The sequence below is a fragment of the Microtus ochrogaster genome, chromosome 1 (genome assembly GCF_000317375.1).
Source record: "Microtus ochrogaster isolate Prairie Vole_2 chromosome 1, MicOch1.0, whole genome shotgun sequence".
In the NCBI taxonomy this organism is placed as follows: domain Eukaryota; kingdom Metazoa; phylum Chordata; class Mammalia; order Rodentia; family Cricetidae; genus Microtus; species Microtus ochrogaster.
In genome coordinates, this window is record NC_022009.1 from 8,667,124 (window position 1) to 8,679,824 (window position 12,701).

The 12,701-nt window shown below is 47.6% G+C and overlaps 1 long non-coding RNA gene across 1 annotated transcript; it reads left to right on the forward strand.

Moving 5' to 3' along the window:
- The first annotated feature begins 994 nt into the window (after positions 1 to 994).
- LOC113457842 lies at positions 995 to 3,256 on the forward strand. The gene is made up of 3 exons (XR_003378322.1): positions 995 to 1,066; positions 2,017 to 2,071; positions 2,966 to 3,256. It is a non-coding gene; the product is annotated as an uncharacterized LOC113457842 (long non-coding RNA).
- Positions 3,257 to 12,701: the final 9,445 nt, after the last annotated feature.

Consider the following 12,701-nt stretch of genomic DNA (forward strand, 5'->3'; position numbering starts at 1 on the left):
ATAAAATTTACGGAGACCCCCTCTTGGCTCCAGCAAGCCTAGAGCTAAAAATGTCACATTCGAAACCTAAGGTAGACTCTCAACCTTCCTGTAACCCTGAAGCTCCCACCAAAATAACTGATTGATATCTTGATCTGACATTTTGACGGCTTTGTTCTGCGGCTATAAAAGGTCAGTAATCTCCATTGTGAAAGGTGTCATTGCGAGGTATCCCAAATCTTCCTCGGGCCATCATCACTTATATTAAGCTGGGAATAAACTCTTTTTCCTCTCCTTGAAAGTAGACTTGTCATTTCACGTGTATACATCTGATGTTTTTTAATTTATAAGTTAAATAGCCCCAGGGTTGGAATGTAGCTCAGTGGTAGAGAGCTTGCTTGCATGAGGTTCTGATCCAGCCCAGAAGACAGAAAGCAGAGAAGCAGGGGGAGAGGAGCCGGGGAGAAGCTGGGAGGGGAGGAGAGGGAAAGAGGAAACCAGCAAGCTACGGTTCCGGTGCAAGACACTAGATTGCTTTCCAGGTACAAAATGTTCTCATAGCACTTCAGAATTAAAAGGGGGTGACGAGAGGCCTGGCTTATGGAACAGAGAGCATCATGGTCTGTTTTTGTTAAGTCCCCCAGCATTGTCTCTGAAGGGAATGTTTGAGTGTTCTGGCAAGTTCTCAGACATAACATCTGAGAGGGCGCCTCTGAAGCAAAACACAGGTTGCTTGCCACCAAGACGCAGATGCCTCAAGAGCTTTGATTTCCTCGTGATGACCCGCCTGACGCTGCTGTGGGAAGCCGGACAAAGAGTTCTGAGATGAGCGAAAACAGAGAGAAAAGGAAACAGACAAGCCCCAAGGAAGGAGAGGAGGGTGCAGAGTTGGGGCGGGGCGGCCGGGCAGCATCTTCAGCTGCTGGCTCTTCCTGCCCAGCCCTGCGCCAACCCTCCCCTTCTCGGCGCTCAGCTGTATTTGGCTGTTTCATCCCTTCTTTCCTCCGGTGAAAGCCTGTAATTACAGACACCAGGTGCGGCGGCTCTCTCTCCTCTCCGGTGACTCCAGCAGTCAGAGCTGTGAATGGTAATTTCCCAACCACCACCGAAGTTTCCTTTCAAAAGCAGGATACGCTGGGTGTCATGTTACCTCACTCCGAAGCCCGAGACAATAGAAGAGGAAATAGAATTTACCCCGGGAACAAAGGAGTCTGCAGCTCACTTTTCTTTAGCCCTGGTTAGGGTGGGATTGACTGCTGCCTCTATAGCGATTGTCCAGAATCGGTAAAGGAAGGGGCAGAAGTGTGGGCGCAGGGTGCTGCTGCGCCCTAACTGTCTATGTGCGTTATTTGTTCCAGGCCAAATTAGAATGAATGCTGTAAATGGGTACCCCAGAACGATTAAGATGGTCTTAAAGGCAGACTTCTTAGGTTCAAATCCTACTGGTCACATGCCTTCTCAAACCTTTTTCGTTTACATAATGATGACGATCCCCCCCCATCTCTGCCCCACCACCTCCTCCCTTTCTCTGTTTTTTTTTCCCCCTCCTGGCTCTTCCTTCTCTCCCTCTTTTTTTTTTTTTTTTTTTCTTTTTTTTTTTTTTTTTTTTTTTTTTCCATGCTGGAGCTCATACCTAGAGCCTCACACATGCTAGATAAGCACTCTGCCGCTTAGCCATATGACCAGCCCAGTCACGGCAATTGTACCCTTGTGTCCTGGTGCTATCTGGAAGATTTTAATGTTAGGACTCAGAAACCACCTGACTATGCTAGGGTAGGTGGGCTATAAATGCCAGCCTTGGGTGGTATCTGTTTGATTGCATTGCCTGGCTCTATGCTACCAGGCTGAGGCCAGGGAGCAAGCAGCCTGTGGGTGGTACCTGGTGTGTTGAGCCTTTTCTGTGTCCCCTGCTTCTAGAGGTTTTAGCCTGCATCTTTCCCCCTTCTCTGTCACTGTCTGGAATGTGAATGGCCAGGATGGAAAACCTGTGCCCTACGAACTGAAATAGAAGTAATTAGTAACTTGCTTTCATCCCAGGTGACAAAGGGATGGACAAATGACATTATGACTCGAACCCCAGGGACTCTGCACTGTAAGTGCTCTGTGGGTCTCCTCCGGGTTTTCTTGGGAGTGGGCTAATGAGTGTCAGACCCCATTGGGGCTGCAACAGAGCCCAAGATGTCATGGCAACGGAGGGGCTTGGGTCCCCTCCAAACCAATGCATTTTCTCAGGAGCCACTTCTGTAGGGTTTGCCCGTCCTTTTCTAGAGATCAAGCTTCCCCACGGCCCTGTCTCACTAGGCTTTCTGTGGTCTTGCTGCCTTTGAGGAGTTAGTGGGATGCTAGTTCCTGGCTGCTTCCCTCTTTCTAAGAAGTCAAGGGAATAAAATGGAGCAGTGATGTGTGGCACCTGGGAGGGAGAGGGCCCATGGGGGACAGTGGTAAGGATTATTAAGCCATATTTGAGTTTCCCAAGGAGTTAGGTTCTGTACTTAGTGACCACCATAGCTGCCATGAGCCAGGTGTTTTCAGGTTCTTGCCTTGAAAATTCTAAGCCTGGAATTCATGAACACATGGGGTGAGTTTTAGCGAGTTTTTTAATAGATGCATTGTTGGAAATTTAAATGTGTGTGGTGGGGGGGGGGAGCTTCCTGCGTGTCAGGAAGGGGTCCAGGAATTAGGGGGCCATTGAACTGCTAGCCCAGAGCCTACTTTGGAAGGACTTACAGTAGAAACCTGGGTGAGGGATGAGGAGTGAGCTGGAATCTATAACCCCAGCCTGGCGTGCGGGCGCCGCCTTTCAGTTTCAAGCATGCGACTGCATACAGGCCAGGCAGAGGGTCTCTTTAGAAGACAAGAAAGATACAAGACCACAGCTCTCTTCCGACACCCCTGGCCTCTGGGGGATGTTCATTCATCCTTGAACTGCTGCCTTGGTTGGAGGCCCTGCTCTACCTGGTCAATTTCTATGTTCTGTTCTCATCAGGAAGACCAGACACCTTAGCAGGGATGGAGAGTGTGACACTGAGCCCCCAAGACCTCCTCCTGGACTCTGGGACAGCCGCGTACCCTGTCCATTCACCGTCTAAAATGACTGATCACAATCAACTGGTTAGAACTTGGGCCAAATTCAGTCTAAGTGACACAACTGATAGCCACAATGCTGTCAAGTCAGCAGTCCTGGCCCTTCTCCTCACTCCTCAGGGGTAGCCATGTTGGCTTCTGTATCTCCAAAGGTGAAGGGTCCTTCTCTCCCAAAGTCAGTCCACAGATAACTTTCCAGCCATGCTTCCATCATGTGCTCTTTTTGAGTGAAAAGGGTAAAGCATTAATGTTAAGCTGGGAGCGTCACCCCAGCCCCTGGCCTCCATCCCAGCCCCTTGGCCTGGGAGTTGCATTGGTCTGGACTCCAAATCCCAGCATGCCAAGTCTTGACCCCTCCCCAGGGTATTTAAGTGGGTGCCCAAAGGAAGAACACATGGTCCTAGGTTTTGCATGTGCTCCCCGGTTTTCTGTCTCCCCCTGACATGCTCTCGGCCACCTGAGAGTGCTGCATTTAATAAAACATGGGCATTTTAATTTGGTTTGATTTGGCGTGATTGGATTTCTTTGTGCCGGTGGAGTGGCTCATCTTAGGCTTTTTCCTAACAGGTGGATTCGTGCTAAAGAATCAGATGGACCTGAGAGACAGAAGTATCCCTGGCTCTTCACTGTGACTTTCCATGATCCACAAACAGTTCTGTCTGAGAACAGGGTCACCTCGTCTACATAATCGTATGGCTCCCCATGTGAGCCTTCCACAGGCATGGAACAATCACCATGCAGGCTCTGCGGGGGCTGGGGACAAAGAACCCAGCTAGATTCCCATAGATTGCAGGAGGCCAGGAAGGATGAAGCACTGGAACTCCAAGACCACACAAATCTTCCTAATGTGCATGCTTGCATGGAAGTTTCTGGTTCGTGCACCACACATTCGGCTAAATGAAATGTCCCTCTAGCTCTAGCAGCCTTAGGGATAGCACTGGAGACTCCTGTATTTTACAAAGACCGTTGCACATCATAGCCTGGCTTTCCTGAGCCTTCTTGGTCCAGCATAACTGAGTGGAACATGAGAACATGCCTCAGATGGGGCTTGTCTTCCGTCTCCATAGCAACGACCCTCTCTCAAGGAAATCTCCCCATACAGTCCTAAGTTAAGAACTGACCCCTGTGTTTCTTGGGGTGGAGCTAACTTGTCAGCTGCCATTTCTCCACTCATTCAATCTTCTCTGTACAGCATCCATGACACTTCCTCCACAGCCGCTACAAGTCTTTTCTCAAACTTTCTTCCCTACAGTTAGCACAGGGGGCTGCAGGGATGGCTGAATGTTGAATAAAATCTCCTTCTTAAATACTGAGTATGAATATCACACTCACAACCTCTATCGGGGGCCTGGTTTTATCTTACATGTCCTTTTGCTCTATGTCAGAAGTTGGCACCTACCCGAGTCAAAGGCAGCTGTCTTGTAGTTTGGCCTGTTGCATATGGGAGGGTCCAACAAGGGAGCTCAGCCCTGCAAAGATTCTTGATAATGGCTGTTGAGTAGCTAGCCAATCAGATCTCTCTTGGGGAATTGGGACTAACATAGGTTCCCCGTTTGTTGTTGACAGATATACTTATGTTCTGTTTTGACAAGTGACTGCCCTCTCTCCCTGGCTTACCATAACGAACTTAACTTTCAAGAACATTATATGTAAATTATAAACTATAGGTGTGGCTCCGTCCATGTGCAGTTCACTCTGGGACCTAGGAAAATGGAATATCTCCTCCATGGAACCGTGTCAAGTCTGTGGCCAGGGAGCGGCTAGCAGCATCGCTTGGTTAAGTTATCTTCTCGGCCAGCCTGGCAGCAGTGGGACATCCATGTCTAACCTTCCAAGGGAATGACCCACAGGACTTTTAGAGAAGGCCATGGTATATCTTGGAGAAAATACATTAGCTAGAGCAATGGTCTTAGAGTACATGCATTAAGGGTTTCTATTGCTGTGAAGAGACCGATGACCATGGCAACTTTTATAAAGGAAAACATTTAATGGGGTGGCTTGCTTATAGTTCAGAGGTTCGGTCTGTTATCATCATGGTGGGACATGGCAGCGTGAAGGCAGACAAGGTTGGAGAGGTAGGTGAGAGTTCTACAGATTGCAGGCAACAGGAAGTGCTCTGTCTCACTGCGCATGGCTTGAGCATACATGAAACCACAAAGCCCACCTCCACGGTGACACACTTCCTCCAACAAGGCCACACCTCCTAATAATGCAGCTGCCTTGGGGGCCATTTTCTTTCAAACCACCACAGTATGCATCTGAATTTTCAAATATTACCTTTTCTATTTACCCATAATCTACAGTTAGTTGTGGGCTAAATTTGCCATTTAACATTTAAATTACTGAATGGCAAGATGAGACTATGATGGGAGATATCACAGAAGCCAGGTGGGGTGACCTTTACCTGTGATCCCAGCACTTGGGGAAAAGATGATGAGTTTGGGTCAAATCATGGCTACACAGTGACACCTATTTCAAAAGCAAAACATCCCACAAAATTACCACCCCCACTACCAAACAATAAGAAATCATCAATAGCCATAATAGAGATGGCCTGGACTTCAAAACATAACGAGCAATAGTGTGTGGGCTCTGCAAGTGAGAACCCTGATTGCAGGCAGTTGACACAATTGTTGCTTGGCCTGCATGTATTAGCTAGTTTTCTGTTGCTCTGATAAAACACTAAAACTGGAGCAACTTACTAGAGAGTTTGTTTTGGCGTACGCTTCCAGGGGGATGAGAGGCCATCGTGGCAGGAAAACACAGCAGGGAGCTGAGAGCTCACACCCTTAACTGCAAACGGAAAGCAAACTGGAAGCAGGGCAAGGTTATAGTCCCAAATTTCACCCCCAGTGATGACCTTCTTCCAGGAAGACTACACCACCTAAACCATTGCTCCGAACAGCACCATGAGCTATCACAGGATGCCCAGCAGAGACGACCACTCAGATCCAGTCCATAGCCAACTGGAAGTCTTTATTCCGGCCGCTGGGGCTACACTCAGGTACTTGGGGACCCAAGTGTAGCCCTAAGCATTTAGACCAAGCAATTTTTAAAGGCAAAAACCACATCTTGGTATTTCACTCAGCAGCTCCAGGGGGAGCTTTGCACAAGCAAGCAAGTTAGCTGGGGCATCTTGGCCTTAGGTCCTAGAACAGAGTTGGGTAATTTTTCACGGGAGATCTACCAAGGAGATCAGATACTAGTTAAAGCTGAAGTGGCCTTGGTGATAACGTAAGAGGGAGGAACCTGTGTACTGCTTTGCCCTGCCACATTCCTCACTAGTTCTATGGGTGTGGTCAGAACAGTGACTTGTCCTGTTTTAGAGCATAGCTGGTCCTGAGGACCAATAGCTTACCTTAGTTTATTCTCTGATGTAGCTGGCCATGCAGCTGAGGATGCAGGGTCCCATTGTTAGCCCGATGAGGATAACAATCAATAGTCTGGCAAATGCTGATAGTAGCCCAGGTAAACAGAGACTGACACCAATTATATGATTTACGTACTCTTTCTTTCTATTCTTTGAGGTTTTCTCTGACTAAGATTTTCTTTAATTACCGCTGATTGATTGGCATGGAAACAGCAAATTTCTCCTAAGGCCATGCAAAGTTCCCTCTGTTTCATAAAAGGGGGGCTCTAGTGGAGCAGTGGTGGTGGTGCACACCTTTAATACTAGCACTCGGGAGGCAGATCTCTGCGAGTTCGAGACCAGCCTGGTCTACAAGATCTAGTTCCAGGACAGCTAGAACTGTTATACAGAGAAAACCTGTCTCAACGAATAAAAAGAAGGGGGAAGGGTGGGGGTGGGCAAGTCCAGCCTCCTTCAGTTCTGTAGTACTACCTCTGTGAGGCCAACCTGACTCTTCAGTCTAGAAATAAAACTCCTGTGAGTTGGGAGAGGCACATGTAGTCAGCATAAGCAAACCAGGTAATTTAGGACATGATATAGGTACCTTGTCATGCATTAGACTGTAGTCTCGGAAGGCCTTTTCCTAGCCAGTTTTTCCCACCACCTTATTTACTCACCCTTTTCCCTCCCCTCGACCATGCTGTTCCATCCCTGGAAGAGACGTAGGAGAGTAGTGGTCCACCTGAAAAAGGGTTTCCCACCTTTGGCTTTGCTGAATTCCTCTGTCTAATTTTGAGACTGATAAGGATTGTGCATCGGGATTAGTAAACTCTGGTCAATCTTATCTCTAAGGAGTCTGAGGCCCAAGTGACAATCCATCTGCCGTTGTCCTCGGTGACTTTTTTCCAAGGGATGACACAAGTTACTCTGATCGCAGCTGGGGTGCTGTGCAGTCTTTATTGTTCCTAGGTGGGTGGTTTGGTGAGTGCTATAACCAAGAGCCTCCCACCATCCTTGTTTATCCTGTTTGGCCAGTGGTTGTTTTGCCCGGTCCCTCTTGCTCCAGGGTGTATTCCGGGTGGTCAGGTAAGCTAGACTCCACTGGTTCTAGGGCCATTTCCCTGGAGGCCAAGTCAGTCACTCTATTGCCTCTGGCTTCTGGGGAATCCCCTTTCAGCATCTTACGGAATGGACAATGGCCACCCTCTTGAGTAACCAGATAGTTTCCAATCGGGCTAAGATTTCTTCTCTGTTTTGATTTCTTTTAGTAATTTTCTTTCCCTGAATAGAGCCCCATGCTCATAGGCCATGGCAAAAGCATATGAGCTATCAGCGTATATGACGATAGCCTTGGCTTTTCCCCAGCAGAGTGGTTGAGTCAAAGCTAAAAGCTCAGCTCAGTGAGCTGAGGTTACCCTGCTTAAAGATTACTCCTACCTTGGTCACCACCACGGCCCCTGCATACATGCTCCCGTCTTGGATGAAACTGCTCCCATCTGTGAACAATACATCATCTGATATTGCCAACGAGACAGCAGTCATATCAGGTCTGATAGGCTGGTTCAGGTCAGTCACCTCAAGACAATCATGCAGAGGACCCGTGGGGTTGTCAGCTAGCAGGAGACTGGCAAGGTTGAGGGCTGATATCTTGGGTAACCAAATGCAGGGCTTCACTGGGTCACTTGGGCATTAGACACCCATATCTCGAGTGCCCCCCTACAGAGGGACTCAACAGAGTGTGGGACTGTCGGCAAGAGTTTGTGACCTAAAGTTAATTTGTCAGCTTCTTTTACCAGCAGGAGTGTGGCAGCCATCCAGCTGCAAATAGGTCAAGTTCCTTGGACAGACAAACTACCGGTCTTTCCTAGAGTTCCAGGGTTTGCATGAAGACCTCCACTGGCGATACCTCTGGCCTCAGCCACACACAAGTGGAATGGCTTAGTAACGTCTGGAAGGTCCAGGTCCAAGGCAGACACTAGGGCCTTTGGCAAGGCTTTGAAGACTATCTTGGTTAGGATTTCTATTGCTGTGAAGAGACACTGTGACCAAGGCAACTCTTAGAAAGGAAAACATTTAGCTGGGGTAGGCCGCTTACAGTTCAGAGGTTCTGTCCATTATTTTCATGGCAGGAAGCAAGGAGACATGGTGGTAGAACCGGGTAGAACGTGAGTCCTTACATCTTGACCCAAAGGCAACAGGAAGTAAACTGACTCACTGGGGCATGGCTTGAGCATATATAAGCCAACCTCCACAGTGACACCCTTCCTCTAAGACTACACATATTCCAAAATGCCACACCTCCTAAGGTGCTACTCCCTTTGGGGACATTTTCCTTTCAAACCACCCCAAAGACCCTCTGCTCTGTCTCAGTCCATTCTAAATGCTGCATAACCACAGTGCTGGTAAGGGGCTTGGCTATCTCAGAAAATCCCATCATCCATAGCTGGAAGCATCCAACCACCCCCAGGTATTTCTGCACTTTCTTTCTCTTTCTGCTTTCTTTCTTTCTTTTCTTTCTTTCTTTCTTTCTTTCTTTCTTTCTTTCTTTCCTTCCTTCCTTCCTTCCTTCCTTCCTTCCTTCCTTCCTTCCTTCCTCTTTTAGATGTGAGGGTGGGGGATTTACAGTGGCTGTAATAATTTTGGGGAAAGCAATGGCTTTCCTTATCTAGGTTGTGGATTGGGTACTTGCCCTGACGGACACACAACTGAAACTTCTTGGCTAGACTCTGTACCCTAAGGCTTGGAAGGCCTCTAAAAAGGTCTTCTCTTTGCCTGTCTACATTCCTCCTCTGTGGTCAGAGCCACGAGGAGGCATCCACACACTGGAGCAGGGTGTTTTGTGGACATCTTCATGGGAACCTTTCCACCTTGACTAAAGGTCAGAGCGTTCAGGCCTATTCTTGCTCCTTCAAGGTTATGGCAGGAGGTTTGACCTAAGCCAGGGCTACTAACAGGATGCTTTGACCTAGGGTGTGGTTACTTGATGCTTTGGGTATTGAGAAGGTAATTACTTTGTTCTTTGTATCTTGGTAAAGAAGTCTTTTGCCTTCCCCCTCCTTTCTGGATTGGGGTGTATAAACATGAAGCAAATCTCAGTATTTACCTGATGCCCCCCTGACTCTATCTGTTGTCTCTGGTCCATTTCTTTCTTAATCCTCCCACTTCCCTCTAAGCATGGAAGAATAAACCAGGTAGGACCCAGCAGTTGTCACCCGGATGGGGGACACAACATATTGTTGCCTAAATTCCAACAGATCTGTACTCAGGGCACCATAAAGCAACGTTGGTGAGTCCCTGAATCCCCTCTCCTGGTCTATTGCCCCCATTTTCTCTCATCTGTTTCCCTAAGGGCAGTGGTCACAGTATGGGCATAGTTTATTTCCCTGTCTGTCTTTGACTGAATCTTGACTATTATAAACTCTGAGAAATTTCCAAAAATTGAGACCTATTCATCCCTTTAAATCCCTTTAATTTTTGGAGCTTTCTCCTTATGTCTGGGGCCAACTTCATGACAAATGCGATATCAGTGGCTTGCTGGGTTTTTGGGGTCTCTGGGAGTAAATATACAATATATCTCACAGAGCCTCTCCAGAAACCCAGCAGTCCTTGAGTGACCCGATCTACCTTTGATCAACTGGCATGTTTCTGACTGCTTCTTTTAATTCCCCCAATAATGTTTGGCAGAAAAGAAAGTCCAATGCCCTCTTACTTTAAAACAGCTCCCAGCAGGCTGATAAGGACCTGCAGCCTGGAGGGTTTGGGGGTCTTTGATTTATCCATGCCACCGGAGGAAAAGAAGACGCAAGCTGTCAATGTGGAGGAGCTGAACTTGCGCTTTTTCCAGGGTATAAATTGGGGAATTGCTTCATCCTGCCAGGCACAACCAGGTGCTTAGAGCAGTCCGGGAAATGAGTACAGAACACATGGCTTGGGGACCTACTTCTCCCTCCAATCACTCTAGGGCCCTCCACATAGAGACCAGGATCGGGACCCCAGGACTGTGCGATCCAAGTGCGAGCCAAGCGACCAAACAAGTTGGAATTGAGCATTCAGGAGTGGGAAGGGGCAGGGAGATCAATTTCCAGTGTCAGGTGGAGCTAAGAGAACAGATAGAGATTTTTGGGTTTCTCTAGGTAACCTGGTGGGGCTAAAAGGATTTGGGTCCCCAAGAAGAAGGCACAGGTCTTAAGCCAAGGGATGGGTGGGGGTGGTGCCCCACACCAGAGAAAGCCATTGTTTATTACATGGAAGCTGGTGACTACAGCTGGCTCCAAAGCAGCAGGTACTGCCATACCAACAGCACTAGCCAGCCACCTATATGCGGCCACAGTCACCATTAGAAGGTGGACACCACAGCATGGGTGGGCATCCCTGGAGAGGCTTGTGAGCCTGGAGAAAATCATGCAACACCTCTGCTAGCTATGGCTGTGGTCTTGGGACAACCCATTCCCTGTTTCAATTTTAGAACTGTTTTCTCCAACCAACAGAAGTGACGGAATCACACAGAGTGTGCTGGATGGTTTTATGTCAACTTGACACAAGCTAGTCATTGGAGATGAGGGAGCCTCAATTAAGAAAAATTCTTCCATGATGAGGCTGTAGGCAAGCCTGTAGGGCATCTTCTTAATTAGTGATTGGTGGGGAGGGCCCAGCCCATTGTAGGTGGTGCCATCCCTGCGCTGGTGGGCATGTTCTATAGGAAAGCAGGCTGAGCAAACAAGCTTTTGATGTTGAGCAAGTCAGTAAGCAGCATTCTTTCATGACCTCCGCATTAGCTCCTGTTCCAGGTTCCTGCCCTGCTTGAGTTCCTCCCCTCATTCATTTTGATGATGAACTGTGATATGGAATCGTGAGTTAAAAAACCCTTTCCTTCCCAAGTTGCTTTTGGTCATGGTGTTTCATCACAGCAACAGTGACCCTAAATAAGAGATAGCAAAACACAGTCATACAGAGAAACATACGTGGCAACCACACATTCATACACCTCAACAGAGCAGGGGAGTTTAGTGATGTCTCACACAAATCCCAGACACAGGGTCTATGGTCACACTGAACTTCCCCCTCTTGTGTCTTAACCAGATGGTGCCTCCTACAGACCAAACTTACCCCTGGAGGTGTTCAGAGAAGATGACTTTCAATTTACAATTTTTCTCCTTCAGGTGGCAGTGTTGGGTACTCTGCAGTGCTTGGTAGTGATGGTTCAGAGAGGGGGCCCTGGAACATATCCGTGTACATAACCCCTAAGAATCCTCTGCAGCAGGTTCATTCTTTTCCAACCCTGGGGGTCCTGAGGCATCTAAGTATCAGAATCCAGTGTCTAGCGATCTTGCTGGGGCCTCTAAAATATTACAGGAAGTTGACTAGCTGACCAGATCCAGTGCACAGACAACTGAAAGTCTGTTCCATCCAGCTGGGACTACACTCAGGTATTTGGGGACCCAAGTGTAGCCCCTCAAGTATTTAGACCAAAAAGCTTTTAAAGGCAAAAACCACATTCTGGTATCTTGCTCAGCAGCTGTAGGAGGTAGTTTGCTTAAGCAGGTGCTTAAGTTAGCTGGGGCATCCCTGCCTCAGATCCTGGAACAGAGTAAGGTAATTTTCCATAGGTTTTTCTATCAAGGAGATCAAGTTGCAGTTTAAGTTGACATGGCCTCAACAAAAATAAAAGATGGTGGAATCTTTGCACTGTCTTGCCCTGTCACAACTGGGAACTAAGTGTTCAAATCCTGAACCCTGGGGTGGGGGGTATTTCTCATTCAAACCCACCATACTCCACCATATATGCTAAGGACAGATCTTTCTAGTTACCCGAATCTACCCATTTTCAACCTGTTTTGTAGCCTTCACATACACACACACACACACACACACACACACACACACACACACACACACACAGATTTCTAATGGACTGAAAAAATATACATGCATGGTGTCCATGAAAGATGGTCATATGTATGCATGTGGGCACATACTCTCTCCACTTTGCTTATTGAGGGCAGCGTCTCTTGTTGAATGCAGAACCCACTGATTCTTGTTGGTCTAGCTAGTCAGCTTGCCTTTGTTCTGAAATTACAGGTGGCCACCATGTTTGCCCAGGTCCTGCGTCTTGTGGATAAGCAGGTGTTTTGTCCCTAGCCCTCTAATAGACTTTGTATCCATTTCACTGTAGGCTTGAAGTAACAAGTCAATAAGAAGGCACATGCTGTTTTTTGTTTGTTGCTTTCTGTGTGGCAGGCAGTGTGTTAGGTGTCTTATACATTTTTTTTTTGTTTTGTTTTTTGTTTTT